The sequence below is a fragment of the Agelaius tricolor genome, unplaced genomic scaffold, assembly GCF_023055355.1.
Source record: "Agelaius tricolor isolate 1412-34295 unplaced genomic scaffold, bAgeTri1.0.p SCAF_83, whole genome shotgun sequence".
NCBI lineage: Eukaryota > Metazoa > Chordata > Aves > Passeriformes > Icteridae > Agelaius > Agelaius tricolor.
Window position 1 is genome coordinate 244,917 of NW_027269343.1, and position 22,107 is coordinate 267,023.

The 22,107-nt window shown below is 44.3% G+C and overlaps 1 protein-coding gene across 1 annotated transcript in view; it reads right to left on the reverse strand.

Annotated features, from left to right (window-relative positions):
* TRPM8 (transient receptor potential cation channel subfamily M member 8) overlaps positions 1 to 22,107 on the reverse strand; it is a 130,569-nt gene that overhangs the window by 93,725 nt on the left and 14,737 nt on the right. The window contains exon 2 of the mRNA XM_071418335.1: positions 12,218 to 12,308. The gene's annotated coding sequence lies outside the window, so the exon portion shown is untranslated. The remainder of the gene's footprint in view (positions 1 to 12,217; positions 12,309 to 22,107) is intronic.

A 22,107-nucleotide genomic window follows, 5' to 3' on the forward strand; every position in this document is an offset into this window, starting at 1 on the left:
CATTCTCTAGCTTTAGTTGTTATCCTTCCAGAGCTGTGCTCAAGTAAGAGGAAATTGTCTCAGCAGTAGTGAGCCGGAAGCTAGAGATTGACATTTATTGAAGTGAAATACTCCACATTCCTTAGATTTCTTAATAAACCCACAAGTGTTTCCATCTTCCTAGAACTTCTGTGGCATGTCCTGGCATGATATCCCCTAAGACTCAGTCCCAAAAGCCTTTGCATACATTTTAGTTTGTGTCAAAGGCTGGAAACCATGACTTAATGTTCCCAGTGGTCCTTTGCAGCTGCAAGGCCTATAAAGTCACCAGGGAAGAGTGACAAACAAAAAGAAATTTCTCAAATTTCTGCAAGAGTACTGTCACATGATGGTTTATAGTTCTAATATCTGGATATTAGATATATAGCTGGCAAAACAAATCAAAGAGTTTTCCTCCTCAAGCCTGGAGAATTAAATCATTTGTCAACCTGAAAGTTCGTATTTCCTCAAGTTCTGCTGCTGACAACAAACAAATAGGCAATGGAGCATTGTTCCATCTCCCTTTTTTCCTCCATGTCCATTTCTCCCATTGTTTCAGAAGAACTCCAAGTTAGATCTCCCACCAGAGGTATAATATATACTATTGTTCCTAATTATTATTAACTTGACTCAAACATCTTCACATGCCCACTTGGTCCTTAAACCAGCACTAAATGATCAAAACCTGATCCTGAAAATGGAAAGAGCACCAATGGCTGGACACTAATGGCTGTGATTAAGATACTTTCTGCTTTACTTCTTAGTGAATGTATCTAGCATTGAGACAGGCAGCATCCAAACCCAAACTGCTGTGCTACAAACCATTACTGCTGAATTTTGTGTTTTTCTGCAGAAAAAGAAGCAACAAGGCCATTTCTAAACCAAGTTTTTGCAGGGGAATGTGTGATTTAAAGGGCTTTGCACTCCAGCTGATGAGACTGTTCAAATTCAGCGAGCTGTAACTATTACACACAAGCTAACACACAACTATTCTCCAAAAGAGCCTGGTTTCAGCAATATCTGTCCAAGGAAGCCATGGGGTGCAAAGCCTGCTGCATTGAGAGCTGGAGGAAGTAAACCCTGGGCTCAAGGGAGTGCTGGGAATGACAAGCAGCTCTCTCCCTCTTCTCCTTCAGCACTTCACCCAGTGGCTGGATATCTGGCACGTCACATTTTCCCCAGAGAACTACTTGTTTTCTTTACTATCCCACCAAGCAGCATCCTACCCTGAGAACTAAGGCAGATATTCCTACTGGAATGCAAAACAATCTGGCATTTTTCAGGATAAGGTTTATTGTTGGAGCTTCATTTCCTGTTGGTCATTCTTCCTTCTCCAGCTCTCCTCCACTGAATCTCAGTTTGTCTTCAGATTTTACCCATGACCTGAGCTGACCTGCCTTTTAACCTCTGTCTCTCAAGCTGCTTGATAGTCCTGTCTTCCTGCTCACAAAACTCATGTCTCTTGGCAGTGAAGCACACAAATTTGCATTTAACAATTTAAAAAGGAGCACAGAAGTCTGTGTTCCAGGAAACCTGTCTCTGCTGCTTGGGGCCCTGTCCCCATCCTCATACAGATGAGACTGCCTGCACTGCTCCTCCAGCTGCCCCTTGGCTTTCTGCTGCCTTCCACACCATCAGTGTCTTTTCCATGGAAGCCTGAACTGATTTTTCTGGATACTTTTGCCAGTCAAGTTCCTTATTTGTGTGCTTTTATCAACCTGCCCTGGAGCTGGGGAGGGCAAGCAGTGAGGGGACATGTTCCAGTCCCTCCTCATTGAAACAAAGTTCTGTTTAGCAATAAATGGCTGATATGAGGTAAAAATAAGCAATTACTGTTGAAAAAGGAAAGGCTACCCTTTAGAACTGATCCGCTCACTGCAGTGCAAGTTCTCCCACTTCACTACTAGCAATTGCTTTTTGTTTCCTCCCTCTTCTCAGACACCAAAATCCCAGTATGCCCTTTCCAGCTGTTTTCAGTCACTAATTCCTTCCAGTTCAAGTCCTTGCTGAAGAGACTGAAGCAAAAACCTACTGATAATTTTACAGTCCAGCCTGAGCACTTGGCTTATTCCCATTTTGGTTTCTTCCCTTCATTTACCATCCATTCCACTTTTTTAGTGGCTTCACCCTTGCACCTCCCATTCCTGGTCTGTGTTTGAGATTGTGGCTTGCCTGTCCTGAGAGCAAGGAGAACACATTTATCCTCCTGTTCCCTGTTTTGTTCTTGGCAAAACCCTTTCTCTCTGCATCCAGTACTGTGGGATTTTAGTCCTTAGAAGCATTTTCACTGCAAATCCACAAAGGCAATAATCGCTTAGACACATTCCCAGGATGCACAGACTCCCATTGGAAAGCTGTATTTCACCATTCCTTGCACTTTGAAGTGTGAGTACCAAAAGGTACACAGGGAAATGCTGTCTTCTTCACCCTCATCCTCCTGCAGTAGCTATGAAGAATTGAAAAGCAGGCTTCAGCTTTTGCCAGGTTTTGTGCATTTTCTTTCTTTATCCTTCTCACTGCCAGGCAGGTCAAACAGCTGGGCAGCTGCTGGGCTGTTATTTGTGCCAGGAGTGAGGGCTGTGGAGACTCAGGCACTTTATACACTTGACTGCTAAAGTGCATCACCAGAGCAGGTTACACAAGCACGCCTGGAAAGCCACATATTGTGCACAGCTGGGGAAGGAGATAAAAATAGCTGAACGCTGGGACTAGGAACTGGATCAGTAGGGTCACCCTAACCTGAATTGTTCATGGCTCAGCAGCTTCTCTGAAGCCATCCAGAGAGGCTGGGCTGTAACAAACCCCTTGTGTGATGCAGCAGCAGTGCTGTGAGTGCACTGAGAGTCTCCCTGCAGTGCAGAACACCATGGTCTGATAGGCCACTGGAGAACCACAGGATGGTTTGGGGTGGGAAGGACCTCAAAGCTCATCTCATCCCACCCCTGCCATGGGCAGGGACACCTTCCACTAGTCCAGGGTGCTCCAAGTCCCATCCAACCTGGCCTTGGGCACTTCCAGGCACAGACAGCCACAGCTTCTGTGGGCAACTTTACCCACTGTCAGTTTTTACAGGTATTTTATGCAATCTGAGCTGACAATGAAAGCCCTTTCCCCTCTTCCCAGGCCACCAGCTCAAACTACTTCAAGCTTGGGAGAAACATTTTTATTTCTCATACTTCATGGAATCACAGAATTATTTAGGTTGGAAAAGACCTCCAAGATCACTGAGTCCAACCTGTGACTGATCCCCTCCCTGTCACCCAGACCAAAGCTCTGAGTGCCACATCCAGGCCTCCCCTGGACACCTCCAGGGATGAACACTCCACACTGCCCCAGGCAGCCCCTGCCAAGGCCTGAGCACCCTCTCTGTGAAGAAATTTCTCCTGATGTCCAACCTGAACACAACCTGAGGCCGCTCCCTCTCCTCCTGTCCCTGTTCCCTGGGAACAGAGCCCAGCCTCCCCCCCGGCTGTCCCCTCCTGTCAGGAGTTGTGCAGAGCCAGAAGGTCCCCCCTGGGCTCCTTTTCTCCAGGCTTCCTGTCCTCCTGGCTGGTGCCAGCAATGCCTGGGAGGCTGGAAGCTGGCCAGCCACAGGCAGTCACTCTGCACACCATGTCCCAGCCTTTGGCACAGCTTTGTCCTGCATGGCATCAGTGTCACTCGCACTAGTGAGAACGCTGGAGATTATGCAAATTGTCCCCAAGCTAATGCAGCATTGATCCCATTTAAATATTCATCAACTCATAGTATTTAGGAGTAAAAAAAAAAAAAAAGAGTAAAATAACTTACTCTTTTCCTGCACAGCCTATGAAGTGCTTGATTCTTTTCTCTTAATGACAAAAAATGAGTAAATGTAAATCAGTGCATTTCATCTCTGTGGAGGGAAGGGACAAAGCATAAGTTATGAAAGCTATTAAGAAGTTTGTAGTGTACTAAGAACTCCAGCTAAATAGCTCAACTGTTCAGAGCTACATTTCAGCCCATTTTAGAGCACTTTTTTCTCCTTTTTTTTGTTTTTTTTTTTTTTTTTTTTTTTTTTTTTTTTTTTTTTTTGTTTTGAACAGTGAAGCAATTAAGGCTTGAATAAAGCCTGGTCCAACACCAAACTGATTCCCAGAGCCAAAGAACTGACTTCACTCCTAGGTCAGGCACAGATTTGGCTCTGTGCTGTGACAGAGCACTGGGAGCTGGGTCTCAGCCCCCAAGTGCAGATGTTTAAGCACTCTCCACCAGTGATAGAGACACACCAGTGCAAAAAGAGGACTTTGCAGGGACAAGAAATAAAAGCTGCTGTGGAAGGACAAGGAAAGAGCAAGGACAAGCCCACACAGAGAGGTGGTGGTCATGAATCATCATATAAGAAGATCAGAGTATGGTTCTGTCATGTTGGAAAACTGATTCTTGTTACATTTGCCAGCTGCAGATCACTTGGAGACTTTTGAGTACAGAAGCCTTAGTCATTCAGCTTTGCACTTCAAAGCTTATCACTGATAATTGAGAAACACTTAAAACTCTTGTTCTATTCACTAAAGTGACATTTGTATGTCAGCTTTCCCTTTGGAGAATGAAGTTTTCCACAGTGGCCTTCCCTCAGACTGCAAATCTGCAACTAAAAGTTGAAATGTTGAGTTGAGAGTGGAGTGAGTGCTAATCCTTAGCCATGAACACACGACAAGTCCTGTTCAGAGCTGGGAAAAAGGGTCTGCATTACATTTAGTTCCAAGCTTCCCATTTTTTCCAAGGACCAGCTCAGCCAGACAGGGCAAAGCTGCACAGCCAGGATTACACAGGGGCACTAAAGGTTTACTCTGCTAAGTCCAAGTAGGGTAACTTATTACACCAGCTCACATGTTCCAGAAAAAGTGCTGCAAAACTCCCACTGGCTTCAGCCAGCAACCTCTGCCACAGAGGCAGAGGAAGGCTCTTGACTCTGATGATTTAGCTGGAATCAAATAAGGAGACTTTAGTTAGTGACTGGTTTTATTGGCACCCATTAATCAGTTTTTATTCATATTTATTCATTGTTACTTCTATGCATGCTTAGATTGGAACCCTGACTCCATCCCCTTCCAGCAGAAAATATTCTTTCCATGCTGTTTTCTTACAGCCTACAAATAGTTAAGAGCCACTTTTATTAGGCTGCCCTTATCACCTGAAGTGCTACTTTGGCTCCTGGAGGGCCCAGCTAAGCAAACAATTACTTCTCTCCCTCAGAATACTGGGGCAGGCTTAGGGCAGGGCTCTGTTGCAGCACACACCACCTTCTTCCATAGCATTTGAAAGCTGAACAACTTCTGCAGGGAGAAAAGGGACAAACATCTGACTGAACTTCCAGTTCCAACTAAAAAAAAAGGAGCAAAAAAGCACACACAAATGTGGAATTGTAGAGAAGCATCAAAAAGAAGCATCAAAAGCAGCATGGGCAGCAGGGGAGGGGCAGATTGTGCCTCTGTGCCCTGCTCAGGTAAAACCCCCCTGCACGGCTGCCTCAAGCCCTGTGCTCCCGGCACAGGGAGGATGTGGAGCTGCTGGAGACCACAAAGATGATCAGAAAGATGGAGCAGCTCTGCTCTGAGAAAGGTTGGGAGAGTTGGGATTCTTCAGCTTTGAGAAGCTTCAGGATGACTTAATTGTGGCCTTCCAGTGCTGGAGGGGAGCTCCAAGCAAGACAGAGAGGGATTATTTAGAAGGGGTTGGAGCACTAGGACAAGGGGAAATTGCTTCACAGTGACAGAGGGCAGGGTTAGATGGGATATTGGGAAGGAATTCTTCCCTGTGAGGGTGGCCAGGCCCTGGCACAGGGTGCCCAGAGCAGCTGTGGCTGCCCCTGGATCCCTGGAAGTTTTCCAGGTTAAACAGGGCTTGGAGCAGCCTGGGCTGGTGGAAGGTGTCCCTGCCCATGCTGGGGTTTAGAATGAGATGGGCTTTAAGGTCCCTTCCAGCCCAACCCATTCTGTGATTCTGGGCTTTCTAGAGGCACAGGATTGTCTTTCTATCAAACATTGCTCAGTGCCATACAAAGCCAACAAGTTACCCAAGCTGCCAGGCTTTTATCAGCAGGTTTTTCATCCCTGCTGGGTACTGGTTACAAACCCTCAGCTGTCAGTGCAAGCCTGCTCCCTCAGATTGACTGATAAGCAAGCAGTTGCCCTTCAGCCATGTGGATATTCCTCTGCTGACAAGCAGCAGCAGGCAAGAGAGGAGCACTTGACATTTGTGCCCTGACTCCTCCTGCTTTGCACAACTCCTCCTGCTTTGCATGAAGTTGTGCAGCACCCTGGGAGTTCTGACAGGACAGGTCTCAGAACGTGCTCTACATCCATCCAAAGCTTGAACTTCTCAGGGCAAATAATGGTGGCTCTGGAGGTTACCCTGAGATGTTTCTCCCCTGCAGAAGACAGCTAAAGTGTGGATTTATATTTAGTCACACTCTGTTTTTCATTAAAACCCCAACGAGTCTTGGTTTTCTTCTGTCAGATTGAGTAAGAAATACTCCCTGCTTCTTCCAGGCAAATAGTCATGCTGCCAGATTTAAGCTTTTCTTAATCTTCTCTGGGAATGAATTACACTGAGGAACCACTTGAACTCCTCTGAAACTACAATTTCCTTGAGTGGCAAACAGCCCAATTCTATAAAAAGTATCAGTATAAAGACAAATGTATTTGATGAAGGCTCCTGCTGATGTCAACATGAGACACCAGCAAGGATGATGGGTAAAAACCTGCCTGTGCAAAAGAAATAAAGCCAGTTCTATGTGGGATGAGTGTAAAAAACCATGAAATGCTGCCAGCTCCTGAGTGCTGTTTGCATCAGTTTGGTTTTCCACATAAGGCATTGACATGCTTCATTTCAAAGTGATTTATAGCTGCATTAAAAATTCTCTCACTGCTTTGTTTTGTTTGGAGCTTTTCATTATCAGGGTTGGCACAACATGCTTTTTTTGGGGCTGACAGACATCTCCCTGCATTTAGGAGCTGGGGATGTTTGGGAACACCTGGCAGCAAGTTTCCTTCAGTCTTGAGAGAAAGAACAACCATTGGGACTGATATTAAGTAGACAAATGAAGCTTTGGAGCTTTATTTCTCAGGCTGAGCATCAGAGCATGTTCTGTCTGGAGTCAGGGAGCCATCAGGGCAGGAATGACAGCAGGGCCTGCCTGTGACAAGGGCTGCTGGTGGCAGGCTGTGCTTCCAGCTGCCCTTTCAGCTGGAAAATCATCTGCAGCTCCAGCTCCCCCTCTGTACCATCAGCTGATGGTCTGTTCATGCTCACACACACTGAAGGTAGCACACAGTCTCCAGTCTGCATCAAACCCAAAATAAATCTGATGAAAAATGGATGCTTTACAGCCCAGGAGTCTGGGGTTTCAGACTTTGGTCAACATTCCAGTGAATCCCATTGCAAATGGAGATATCTCAGGTTCCTGAACCACATTTTGAGAGGTTTGCTGGCACAAAACTCAGGCACTGCAGAGTAGGGTTTAGCTGAACTGCTGTGGTTTCATGAATCATGGTGTTGCCTCATCAACCAAGAAGTCAAGCCAGCCTCAGCTTCCCAAAAGGTTGCTAAAATGCTGTTTAGCATTTTTAATAAAGGCAATATACCCCCTCAAGGGCCCTCAGCAACCATTAGTAACACCCAGTGACAATAAATGAGTAACATTAGAGAGTTTTTGGTAAAGGAGCTCAATTGATGGCTTTAACCACAGCAGAGAGAGGCTGCTGGGAGCTGGATTTGGTGGGAGCCTAGTATTGGAATTGTCAGTGATTCTGCAACTGCTAAGGCAGCCCAAGGACTGAGTGATAAACTCTGTGAACTGAGTCAGCATTTACAGCTCCCTGTATGAGGGGGAAAAGGGCACACAGTAAATCACCCATATTTTGACAATAATGAATGATGCAAGGACATCTTAAACCTTGTAAGTCTAATGTGTTTCTTCACCTTCGGGCAGAAGTTTTGTACCTGAGGGTGACTTTAAATGGGTACATTTAAAGCCAGTCTCGTTTGAAACCCTCTTGGCATGACCTCCAGTGACCATCAAGTAACAAATGGTGATGTTGCAACTTGTAAAAAGATCAAGTAACTTCTACTATTCAATAAAACAATTAATATTACTCAAAATGAAAGCTCAATGTTTTTTTCATATACTGGCACTGAAAGCTGCTCTAGAAGGGCAGCACGTCTCAGAGACAGTGTCACTGTCACATTTTCTGAAAAATCCCTTTGCCAGGATTTCTTCTCCTGGGAAGCTGAGAAGCCTCAGAAAAAATGAAAACAAGAATTATCTCACTTGCTTCTCCCATGTTTTGCTGCTTTGGAATGTGGTTGGAGATTGTTTATCCAACATGTGAATTGTTTTGACTTAATGGCCAGTCACGGTCAGGCTGTGTCGAGACTCTGGAGAGTCACAAGTTTTTCATTATTATCTTGTTAAGCCTTCTGTCTGTATCCTTTCTCTATTCTTTAGTATAGTTTTAGTATAGCATTCTTTAATATAATATAGATAATAAAATCATAAATTAGCCTTCTAAGAACATGGAGTCAGATGCATCATTTCCTTCCTCCTCTTTCTGGGGACCCCAAAAATACCACAAGCCAGTGCTTGATCTTGAGGCCTTTCTCAGAGTCAGACCCCACAGATAAACCTGAAAGCAGCCTTTCAACATAGACACATACAAGCAGGGTGCTAAATCCAGAATTCAGATGAAAGAGTCAAGCTTTGCTTATTCACAAGGCCTCCCTAGGCTCGATCCTTCCTTTTCCTCATTTCTCACTGTGTCTGCTCTCTGCCCCTTTGCCATTCCCTGAAGGGCATTACCAGCCTCAGAACAGCAGAAACCCTCCCATCATCTGAGCTGCAGCTGCCACTGGTGGCTGCGTGGGAGCATTCCAGCAGCAGCAAGGCAGCCACGTCCACACCACGAGCTCTGACTGTGGGAAGGAACTCCAGAGGATTCTTCACACACAACTTTGTGCACAGAGATCCTTGCTACAGCAGCCTGGAGATCCATCTCCCAGCCCCTGGCAGTGGCAGGAAGCAGGGAGGCTCTGCATGGCCATAAACCAAATAAAATCCATCTGGGCAGAAGTTCATATTTATTAGCATTTCCAGTGCACAGTGCTACTTTAATTCCCCCATGGCTCCCAGGCTGCTGCATCTCTCTGATGCATAAGCAGCCTTTCTGCTGCTATTATAAAACAAATTACCTCATGCATGAGTGGCCTTAATATCAGTTCATGCTCCAAGCTGTTCTCCTGTGCTGACATATGTACCCCCTGTTCACCCTGTGCTGATGAAGGCAGATTGGCTTCTGAAACCAGATAGAGCAGGAAAAGGATGATAAAACAGTGTGTACAGCATTAGCTCCAATGCATTCCCCATATTCTGCTCCCTTTGCTGTGGTTTGCTGCTCAGTGTAAAAGGGGTTGCTGGGTGAGCAATAGGGTTTCAACCCCTCCCTTCCTCCTTGGCCATCCCAGCCTCACATGGCAGGTGCTTCTGTGCCTGTCATGGCTGTAGAGCTCTCTCCCCATTGAGGCAGTGGTATCTGCAGTGATACATTTTGACCTGAGCAGCACTGGACACCTCAATGAGTAAATAGCCCTGTCGTGGAAGCACCAGTCATTGAAATGAGAATATTATAAATAGAAATATTCCCCATAAGCGGCTTGTGACTAAGCTCACTTTTGAGCTAATAACTTCCCATGGAGATGAACTCTGCAGGAAAGCTCACAGAGCTATAAATACTCAGAATTCATTAACAGATCTTTTTAGTTGCAAACATTCTTTTCCGGCTGTGCATCATGACACTGGTGCTCCCGACCCTCTCTCCTTTCAAAAGCTGCCATTGTTTAACCCCCAGATCCGGCTACTCTCACAAATCCACAGGAAGAAAACATTGGGACACTTCTGAATATTAAGACCTTATTCCAGTGCCAAAGAAAGAAGATAAAAAAGAAAAATATGACAAGGAACAGATGCCATGTCATGAGCAAGTCTAGAGTTTTATACTCTGTCACCATGATATTCTCTGAAAAATCCCTTTGCCTGGGATTTCTCCTGGGAAGCTGAAAAGCTTCAGCTTCTCCATGTTTTCCTGCTTTGGAATATGATTTGGAGAATTGTTTACCCAGCATGTGAATTGCTTTTAATTAATGACCAATCACAGCCAACTGTGTTGGACTCTCTCAGTCTGTCATGGGTTTTTATTATTCATTCTTTTCTAGCCTTCTGTCTGTATTCTTTCTCTATAGTTTAGTATAGTTTTAGTGTATCAATATGATATGATATGATATGATATGATATGATATGATATGATAATATAATATAATATAATATAATATAATATAATATAACATAATATATCAGCCTTCTAAGAACTTGGAGTCAGATTCTCATCTCTCACCTCATCCTGGGGACCCAACACTACAACAATACTCTTTGTAAGTTTTAACATTTTGCTAATCTCTGAAGGAAAAAAAGTACATTTTAAGGGCCTGTGCTTGTATTGCATGGGTTCTGAGGTGATGAGAATTGTGGATTTGTACTCAATTTCAGTACTTACTGCCCGCCCAGCTGCATTTCCCAGCACTGCTCTGATGAGGAGCATGAACACTGACTACCCAGGGTCACTGGAGCGGCAGATCCTCCATGGAGAGGTTTTTGTTTCCGTGTGGTTGCCCAGCCCCAGTCAGGGCTGCACATCAGCCATGGGCTTCTGAAAAGGCACTTGTGAACTGCAGCATTATTTGCATCCAAATAGTCTCTCAGGTGCAGATGTTCTCTTGCAACCATGCAGTGATGCTCCCTTGAGGGAGAGTTTAGCTTAAATCCTTTTAATTTCATTACATAGACACGACCCACAAGAGCCTAAAATTTATTTTCTTATGTTGCAAGCTAAAAGCAGAGCAGGCCAGTGTCTTTTCACCTGGCTGTCTAACCACTGTTTAAAGTCACAGAGCAGGATTTTTTGTTGCTGCTTTTTTCTTTAATTCACTTACTGAAGGCTGGCACTGAGACCCAGCCCTGCTGCTCCTGTTACCATGTAGGTTTTTGGCAACAGCCTCCACACAGGGATTGTGGTACAATATTAATGAGCTCTTTATCACTGAACTATTAAATCAGGAGCTTTATGGATGCTTGACAGCAGAGCAAATCCACAGAACCACAGAATCCCAGAATGGCTGGGGAAAGGCCCTAAAGTCCTAATTCTCCCTACCTTCCACTAGACCAGGTTGCTCCAAATCCTGCTCTTGCTTCAGCCCCTAAGAATAATCCTGGTACAAAAAGAGGGCAGGAGTTCAGCTATGCAAGCCAAACTCTACATGAGTCTCATGGCATCCTAGTATTTGCCCTTTTGTTGCACAGCAAAATGTTTTCTACAGCTGTCTGCTCCAGACAAGACCAGCAGCTGTGGCTTGGCCATTTTCTCAGCTCAGGGAAACAACCTCGACTCTGTCTTGTCCCAGACTCTGTTCCTATTCAGCTGGGCTTTTTCCAGCCAGCTCCATTTGTGGCTTCTAAATTTTAGCCCAGAAAGGCCATTGCTCCAGAATTTTAACTTGATCACTTCAGTTTGACCAGGCAGCATGCTGGCACCTAAAGATAAGGACAAGCTCCCAGATATAAGGTTGATTTTCAGGCATCTTCACTCCAATTAAACAGGCCACTGTGCTGTAACAGGATCTCTAAATGTAAATGCATCAGCCAGTCCCAAGGCTGACAACCAGAAGCATCCTGGACTGCTGCAGGAAGGGAAATCACAGCGAGGAGAGCGAGCAGCATGCTCCAAGCTGCTGCTTTGTTGAGTTATTACTCACCAAGGAAAGAGCATAATTATTTTTCCATACTTTCATAAAGTGAAGAGAGGATTCTTCAGCCTTATCTAATGCTCATGCCTGCAGTGAGCTCAGACACAGGGACTACCAGGCCTCTGTTCCCTGTGAGACCTTTTCCTTTCATATAGGCAAGTTATTTCAGGATTGCAGGTGTTGAGTAATGCCCATGTTTGCCTGTCACTGTGTATGTGAGCACAACAGTGAACTCACCAGGCAGCACTTACCCTGTACTCTCACTTTGCTCTGCAGAGGACTATCTACTCATTTAATTTCCAATTTTAATTTAATTTCAAACTCCTGGCACTGTTTGCACTCCCATGCCATGGCCCAGGCTTGCAGCACTACTGCACAGGGCAGGTACCTTGGCAGATGTGTTGCTGCAATTGGCCACAGCTTCTCCTCCAGCCTCTAACTTGCCCCATCATCTTTGAATTCAACCAGGTTTCCTCATCCTGGAAAGAAAAAAAAAAAAGGTCTGTGAAAACAATCTGCTGTTGGAACAGCTAATTTTCAACACTAATGTGGACAGGCTCTACAAAATTACCTCAGCCTCATGTGCCTCTTTGTGCCAACTACAATTATATTGATATTTCTTTTGTATCCTCCCCTCACCAGCAGCCAACTGGTGGTACAACACACATGATTATCCTGATATTTTCTGGTAATCCTTTCAGCAAATGTGTCTAAAGTAAACTGTTAGTTTGGAGGTGCTGTAATCTGCTTTGGATTGCATAATCACTCCTCACATGAGGTACTGTTTTGTTTGCATTATTCTACCTGCTCAGCACACAAACTGCAGTTCAAAAGCCATTGGGGATGGAAAAGAGTTGATTGTTTCAGCTCCTAAAAACGGGGTTTTTCCCGAAAATTTGACTGCTGTTGGCTCTGGGTAAATCTCCTGGCTAAACTCCTGCTCAAGTGGTTCAGAACTCCAAGGGTAGAGAGTTAGCCCAGCTGACTTGTACTTAACTTCCACCAACCCACTTTTATTCCCCATTCTTTTTGGCCTTTAGCTGAAGTTATTAAAGTGTCATTACTTGAATACTGGTTTTACTATAAATTACTCCCAGTTTCAGTAGCCTTCAGCTCACAGCCAGTGCCTCACTGCAGCTATTGACAATCTCTCTGTGCTAAATTCAATTTGTCTGTGCCTTTCAGATATTCAAGATTTCACTTCTTAAATCCTGCTCGGCACCGAGGAGAAGAGGATGTTACAGACATTTCTCACTGAAGGTTTAGTTTCAACAAAAGCCCCAATTCTATGAGTTCTCTAATCAGGTTTTTGAAAACTATCTCTCAGAAGTGAGAAGCAGCTCTTTGAATTATCTCTTTCTTACAGTGTGAAGTTAATGAAAGCCCAAAATGTTCCCACTCATTTCATTATAGGAGCCTTCATTTACATTCCATTGAGCTGAATCATAACCAAGCCTTACCCCCACACTGGGCATGCAGCCTGCACAGTTTACATGTGTGTTGGTAAAAGGTGAAGAAAGGGTTTTTTTCAGACAAATTTCCTAATCCATTTCTCACAATCTCTTCCCCAAGTGTCCAGTTTTTACTGGCTAGGCTAAAGGTAAAGGCTAATTTAGAATTACAGCTCACAGAAACTCAGGTTTAATGCAGTCAAATGTGGCTTTTAAAATTATTATTAGATTTTATGGGAAAATAGGCATAACTACCCACTACAATTTTTCAACTAATCATGGAAACACTTTGCAAAAGTGGATGTCTAATTCTGCATGATTTATAACTTTAATTTTCCCCCAGTAACAATCACAGAATCCTAGTCACAGACTGGTTTGGGTTGGGAGGGACCTTCAATCCCATCTTGCCCATGGGCAGGGACATCTTCCACCAGCCCAGGCTGCTCCAAGCCCTGTCCAACCTGGCCTTGGGCACTGCCAGGGATCCAGGGGCAGCCACAGCTTCTCTGGGCACCCTGTGCCAGGGCCTGCCCACCCTCACAGGGAAGAGTTTCTTCCCAATATCCCATCTAACCTGGCCCATTTAATCTTAAGCCTACTCCAGTAGGGCAGTGATTGCTCAGCTCCAGGTTTCCTACCCAATTTGAGGACCTGAAATGGTTTGCTGCTGTTCCCAGCTCTGCACATAAAATCTCAGCCCCAATATTAAAGAGATAATCATTGTCCCCAGATCGTATAAATATATAGGATATATATATATATATAAAAATATCCATGGACAGCAGCCAGCTGGATTGCCACATGAACAGATAGTAATCAAGATGAGCCAGTTTTGAGATGTCCCAGTCCTTCTCCCAAGAGGAATCTTTAAAGATTTCTCTGGAGCTGTTACTCATATTTATGCATCCCAGAAATAGTGATGCCAATTTGTACAGCTGGAGCATCCCTTACTTGGTTTGGAAAATGACAATAATTGAGAATATGTATCAGGCAAGGACTTCAACCTTTCAATTTTGAGCTCAGCCAAGCAAAGCAGATATATGGAGGAATTTGTCAGGAAATAGTCTGGATTTGTGGGCACTCTCAAGGACTTATTTATGGATATGGATTAGAAACAGGTACATGTTACATCCAGTGCTTAAATCTCAACAGGTCAAAGTTCCCTTTTTCTTTACAAGTTTAGCAATATTGCTTCCCCAAGGAAAGAGAAGGAAAGAGAGGCATGGCCCACACCAAGGGCAGAATATCTCTGTTTCTCACCAAATGGGAGAATGAAGCAACTTATGGTTTATGGCTCCTGGAAGTATTCCCTATCTTCCCAAGTTAGCCATGACTGCACTAAATAGCTGCAGGAGTCAGCTCTCAACTATGGTTTAAAACTGAAAACAAATTTATCTTCTACAGTGGCTTTCACTCTTTACTGTTAATTATCAGCCTTTATTATCTCTTTTTTCCCTCCAATAATATCTTCCCCCTCAGCCATGCACAAGGCTTCCCAATCCAGCTCTGGAAAGCCCTTCCAGTCAGGGCTGGCTCACTGGACCACTCATTATTTACAAGCTGCTGATGCCTCATGGAGAGGTTACTAAAGGCCATCTGCCTAAAGAATTCCTGTTTATATTCCTCTTGCTTTATCATTAGGAAAAACAGTTGCATGCAGGCAGAGGTATTTAAAGCTTGACCCATCCTCCCTGGTCCTGCTGGGAGCTGTAATCTGTCTGTGCTATCTCGACTGATATTTGTGTAGCTGATTATGTGGTCCAAACAAGGGATTAGGATCCTGATTTGGGGAGGGAGCAGCACGAACAGAGGGTGTCTGAAGGGACAAGCTTTTTTTTGTTCCCAGTCAGATTCCCTGAACAAAAGGGAGAGAGAAGAAATGCATCTTGTATAAAGGGCAATTGTTTCCCAATGGAACATTTAATGTTTTTCCATTAAGCATGAGCTGCTCTGGTTGTTATGGAATATTTTATGAACAGGTCCGCTAATGCGATGCCCAGCTCTGGCTCTGTCTGCACCAGGAAAACAAAGCCAGCACAGGCCATCCTTTTGTGTTTTGATTTCCTCCTTTCACCCACACAAGGGATGAATCAGAATATTATCTTGGAGTTTTTATGGCTATGAATGAATATTCCCATGTCTCTTGCCTAAACAACAATTCCTCGTATTAAACTTCTTCATGCAAATAAAGGCTGGGATGTGCCAGGCTTGGCTTCCTGGGCACTGATCCAAAGAATACACTTTGGTCCATGACACAACCTTTGTCACACAACTTTATGGTCTTTGGAAGACCAGACAGATCCAGGGAAACCATTATCTGTAGCTATGGAGTAGGAAAAATAGGGAACATCTACAAAATCCCATGTGACATTCATTTTGTTTCACACAGGGGAGGCAGAAGGCACCCCAGGAACAAGCAGCTTCCAGGAAAGCTGAAGGTGGCAGCTGGCAGCACACACAGGCTGCAGAACAGTTTGCTCCAAAATGATGGGAAGCAGAAGTCTTGATGTTCCAAAAAAAACCCCATGGACAAATTCATAGAAAGGAATTAAGACATGAAGGGCTACTGAATGCAGCCCTGTAGATGTGGTTCAAGAAGCCCCATCTGCCACAGGAGGTTTGGAATGGGACAATCACAGGTTACTGTAGGCCAGGAGGGACCTTTGGAGGCCACCTGGGCCAAGGGCCCTCACTCAAGACCAGGCTAATTTCAACATTTGTCCCAGACCAGGCTAACTTCAATGTTTGATCAGATTGCCCAGGACTTTATCTCCTTTGAATTCAGAGCATCTCCAAGGATGGAAATGTCACAGCCTCTCTCAGGAACTTCTTTGAGGCTTCCATTGCTCTCTTCAGGAAGAACTTGTTTCTTTTTCCTGTCCTGATGCTCTTCATAATCTCCAGCTGGCCCATGTCCTGTGGAACTGTATCTCTCTTGATTTCACCAGCAGGCCATCCCAATGGCTCTAACTATGGGAATTTCTAAGGAATTTTAGTCAGGCACCTCTGTTTCCCCTCAGGAAGGAGATCATATGGGTTGTGGTTAATTCAGACTTGTCTTATGTAATAATGCCAGAAGATTTCAGGCTGGAGTCTTTTAATGCCCTGTATATACTGGCAAATTATACCAAATACTTGCTACAGGAATCAGAGAAACAAGAGATTTTTGACTCTAAATGTGTTCAGTGAGTTCAGTGGTGCAAGTCTGCCTGACAAGCTAAAGTGCAATTCTTACTTACAAAGCATTTCTCTGGAGGTTCACATTACATGATAGCTGATACCAGAAGTATTAGAGAATAAAAGCTGTGTTTTAGAAGTAATGATTTTTTGCCTTGAATGCTAATTAGTGCTATTGTAGACACTGTAGCTCCAAGCTAACAGCAGTCTGTCTCCAGCAGAATCCAATGCAAACTCAGAATTCCTCTCTAGAGTCAGCTGCTGGAATTGCTACCCCAGTGCTTGGGGCATTATCACAACCCCCAAAGTATCAGCTATGTCTACAAAACCTATTTTTCATGGTTTTTCAATTTACCACTCTGGGTCAGAAGGGAGAGAAGCCAAGTGACCGTTTCTCAGCTCTGCAAATGGACTCATTTAGGTCTGTTTAAAAACCTTCTCTGATTTTAAGAGGGACCAAACCCATTTCAGGTTTAACCTCACTGAAGCTAAAGTACTTTTGGTACAGAGTAGAGCTGCTAAAGGGGATTATGCCTCATTTCACTGACAAGTCAGACTGGCACATTTCATTGTGCTGGTGACTGAGTCTGTCCATGCACAACCTGAGGGGTTCACAGACTGGCACATTCTGCAGGACTGAAGTGCCCAAATGGCTTATAGAGTGTGAGAGGGAAGGAAACTTTGCAATAAGGGATATTTTGAAGTGAGAAAGAAGCATAACCATGACAGAAAACTAATCAGACTGCCCTGCTGAGGCAGATAAGAAGGAAAATGAACAAAGCTCTTTGGTTAGATATATTTTCATTCCTTCCGAGTCCAAAACTATGCAGCTGAAATTCAAGAAAATAATTTGAAAGAATGAAAATTTCCAGGCCAGGCTGGATGAGGCTGGGAGCAGCCTGGTCTAGTGGAAAGTGTCCTGCTCATGGCAGGGGGTTGGAATTGGATGGGCTTTAAGGTCCCTTCCAACCCAAACCATTCTCTGATCCCATGGTTCTAATGTTTGATCTCAGCTTTAGAAATCAACAGCCAACTGAGAGAGGTTGGATTCCTTCTATTTTTTCTGGCAGGAGGATCCCATCATCTTTAGCTCAGGATGGAGGTGTTATTTAACAGGACCATGCCCTGCTGCTCTTATCAAGGGCAAAAGCAGAACATGAGTAAGCAGCACAAGGTGAGTGAGGCATCATCAATGTAGTAAATTTGTACACAGTCTGCAGATATTTATTAAAATATCTACTTTCCACCAGGGAATGATAAAGTTCTTTTTTACAATGCTGGGCTGCAACCAATTTAAGGCTCACCATAACAAGCTTGAATAATTAATTTCTTGTATGCATTGCTAATAGAATGTTGCTAGTCTCAGACACACTGCATTACATCCCAGTTAGAAGGATGAACCATGAAAGTCATGGCAAGCTCTTGCCCAAATCCCTTGCATTAGTCACTCCTGATACCTAGATTTATATAATTAGAGTGGAACCAGTGATGCTGGTACTGTCAGCCCCCTCTGGCTTGATCTGCTCTTGTTTTCTTCCTGGTTTTTAATCAATCAGTAGCACGACAATCTGAAAGAAGCTGCACAATTTTGTGTTGCCTTCAGCTAGAGACACTCTTCATGAGCTGAGCTGACAGTGTCTCTGCTTCTGAGAAACCATTTTCAACCCTGGGTTTCCTGTGCTAATGCAACAGGCATGGTCCTGTAATTAAAAGGACATGCTGTCCCCAAACCAAAACCAGTATGTTTGAACTATTAGAAAACCGAGCAGGCCATTTGCACTGGGGATTAAAAACATTGCAGTCATGGAAAAAAAATCATCCCTGAGTGTATGTTTGCCTGGAGATCTGAGATTCTGCCTTGTGCAGAATACCCAGCATCAGCATAATCCCCATAAACACAGTCCAGTGGTTGAGCTCACTGCTGGAAGTAGCAACTCTCCACCACATGGTATTAACCCAATGCCTGAAAATGTTATCAAATGAATTGTGAATCCACTGCTACATCCTTGTATTTCCTCTTTTCTTAGGTTTTTCCATGTTCTTGATTTCACAGGATCTGTCTAATACCCTTGTGTCATGCTTCAGTCTCACAGAATTGCAACAGAATCAATTCCTTGTGAGCCTGACCCAACGTTCCAGCTACAGCCAATGCCAAGGAAGCATAAAGGTTTCTTTAGCAAAGGCTTTCTGGAGAAGGGTCTTGGCTCAAATCAGTTGTCCTTGCTTTTTAAGAGCAACTTCTTTTCAGTCTAGAACAAATGCTCCCTTCATCTTTGAGCTCCAACAGCCACGTGACAGAGGGGAACCAGTGGAGCAGAGTTGCCACTGGTGAAGATAATTTGGACAGCACAGTTGATCATAATATAAAAAAACCAGTAATAGGTTCAACAAAGTGCAGTGAAATGAAAGGCATCCACCCATTTAATGCAGGCATTAGGCTGCCCCCATGGCCACTGGGCCACAGCTTCTGAGCATGTTTGACAAAGCCCATTTCATGGGGAAAAGCAATGCCTTAACACTGTATCTAATTAGCTGGGAAAGAGGAATGCAAAACTTCTGCCTGCCAAGGTGGGAGAGAAGACTGCAGGGAACACTAAGAGGCAGGTTGGCAAAGCACAGACTGAGACTTGTTTGGCCTTGTGCTGCACCATATGCTCAGCCTCCCAGAATAACCAAAAATCAGCTGCTCCTTTTTAGCCAGCAGTGTTCCCTCAGGTCACATTTCAGATGTCACCTCAGCCACCTTTCCTACAGGAAAATGATGCTGTCATGGAACTGCAGATACCAGGCTCTCTACAGCAGCCTGGCATTGTGCAACTTTATTAGAAATCTCAGGGCTGGCTATGATAAATCAAGCACTTAAGCTATCACAAGATTCAATTCAGCAGTTACAAGAGATGCAGCTGAAAAGATGTGAGCAGATATGATTGTTCTTTTACACTCCAAATATCACAGTCAGGAATACAGGGGAAGTCTTTAGTGAATGCTCAGCACTGAAAAATAGTAATTCGGCTCCCAAGGCAAACCTGCTCCAGCTCCATGGGCTTGAAATTGGAATATGAAGCTAAGACTGAACTTTCAGAAGCATAATCATCCCAAATAGCAGAAAATTGGAAAACAAGTTGTTTATACTGATTAGCAGAATGCAACAACAGGCATCTTATAAAAATGAGCAGCCTTTTCAGCAACAGAAATAGTCACTAATTTGTTGCTGAGCTGGCCTTGATGCATCACTAACACATATGTGCCAGCTATACATTTAACAGTTACTATAGAAGGGATATGAAAAGTTGTGGCTTTCCTGCAGTCAAGTGAAAGCTTTACTCACTAAGGAGATACCACACTTGTACTGAAGCTAATCTTGTCCTTCAAATACATTTCAGTCAAAGTTAAAGCCCTTTTTTGTTCATTTCATTGCAATTCCATCCCATCTGCCCTTAGCTTTATCAGCTTATTTACCTTCATTACTCTAAGGCCACAGAGGGTTCAAGCTCCTTGGTTATGTGAAAGTCGTGGAACAGACTTGTCAGGTGCTGGCACTGAAAGTTTGCAGCGTGCACAGCCACAGCAGGACAGCAGGAAAGAGAGAAGCATCCTGCCTGTGCCCCCCAGGCAGGGCTGAGGCTCAGCCCCATGCCAGGTGAAGTCACTCCCCAGTCCTCACATGTTCTGCTCTGCATGCTTTACTCTATACTAAATCATATTTTCTCCCTCACTTACTTCTCCCGCTTGTTGCCCCCTTAATTTTAACACACATAATTCCTGGATTTTCCCAACTCAGACTTGGGCCTTCTTGAAGGTTTCCCAAAGAAGCTGTGGCTTCCCCATTCCTAGAAGTGTCCAAGGCCAGGTTGGACAGGCTTTGGAGCAACCTGGGCTAGTGGAAGGTGTCCCTGTCCATGGCAGGGGGTGGAATGAGATGGGATTTAAGTCTCTCCCAACCCAAACCAATCTAGGATTCTGTAAGTCCCAAGCTTTACTCTTCCCAAGAAAGATCTGTGTGTGGATAGCACACTGCATCCTGGCACCACTTCCATGACTGGATGGTGCTGAGGATGAAGGGAAGAGGGATGGCAAATCCCATATCCTCCTCCTCAGACACACTTTGCAAAGCCAGCAGCATCTTAACTTTAGAGGGAAATTTCCACCTGGGCCCCAGTTTTGAATTTTGCTTGGTGCCATGCTGTGTGTTTATGATTGCACTGCAGCAGGAGCAGAGGGGAGGGGGAAACCTCAGCATTGCCATGAGGAGCTGATAGCAACCTCCCACCAGCTCCCAGGATCATCTCCCATCCAGAAGGCAGCAGGAAGGAGTGGGCAGAGCAATTTCTTTGTGATGATGGATGACACTGAACAACTTGTTTTGGGGATGTTGTCTTTGCAACCAAGGCTGCACCTCCTGCAGCTTCCCAGGGCCAAAATGCTGGCACTCAGGAGTTATCAGAAAGCAGCAGTATTTATGATAATCAGCCATATTACACGAAAATATGGCACCTGGGTCCATCTGCTTTTTAAGCACCAATCACTAAGATCAAAGTGAGAGGATGTTTCTAGAATGCCAGCATTTCCATATGGAGATGGACAGTATACTCCTTTTAATTAAGCCTCGGGAGGAGAGCTGGTAAGCAGCTCTAAGCACAGCTGAAGAGCAGCACTGCTATTTCACTTCTAAAAATCATCATCCATCATGCTGCTGCTCCCTGTAAAAGCATTATGCTTAGCCATAGCTAAACTCATAAAATCCTTAATGGAATCAGCACAAAATGCCTTGTGCCTCTGAGAGAATTCCTTTTCCAGGCTGGTTTGCTTATTCTTTCATTCAAATTTCAACAACACATTTATAATATTGTGCTTTAGGTGTCTGAATCTAGCATGCTCAGAAGTTTGTGAAGCTCAATGACATCAAGCAGTGAGTAAACCTTATTATATAGAAAAAATTAGTGTTGCTTTTCCCTAAGTAATACCAGCTTGGGGGGGAGTAGCTGCTGGTAACAGTTCAGTCCCATATTTACAGAGCTCTGAGAAGACACTGAAGGTACAACACACCTACTACGAGATGTATTCTTAGAAACCTCCTGCTGTGAAAATATTCCTTTCATGTACACACAGCACATAACACTGACAGTCTGAGCCTGACCCCAAAACCTGCACACAAAGATGAATATTAAGGGGAGTTGGTGTGAAAGACTAAACAAAAATATGGGCTGAGTAAACTTATAAAATTCATTGAGCTTTGGCATAATGGCGCTCCCCCACGTCAGCCCTAAACTCATCAGTCAAGGTGGGATAATGCAAATTTGGAAGAAGGGCTCTCCCAGTGTGAGAGTCTCATAACAAACATATGCCTGATGAGATAAAAATATTAAGTGACTTATCTCTGCCTTGAGCCACTGACAGGATGGCTACAGAGCCCAGAGCAGTGTTATGGTACAGCCTTTTGAAAATGAGATGCAGCCATAAGAAACTAAGCAGCACTGGACCCAGGGAATTATGATGCACTTCACTTCCTACATTTGGACCTTCATTACCAAAATTATCGGGGAGTTTCCATCATTTGTCACAGACAAGAATCTCCCTGCTTGTGCCAGGGGCTCATTTCAGCTTTCTTTCTCCTCATGTTGTATCCTTTTAGTGACTGGATTTCTCAGAA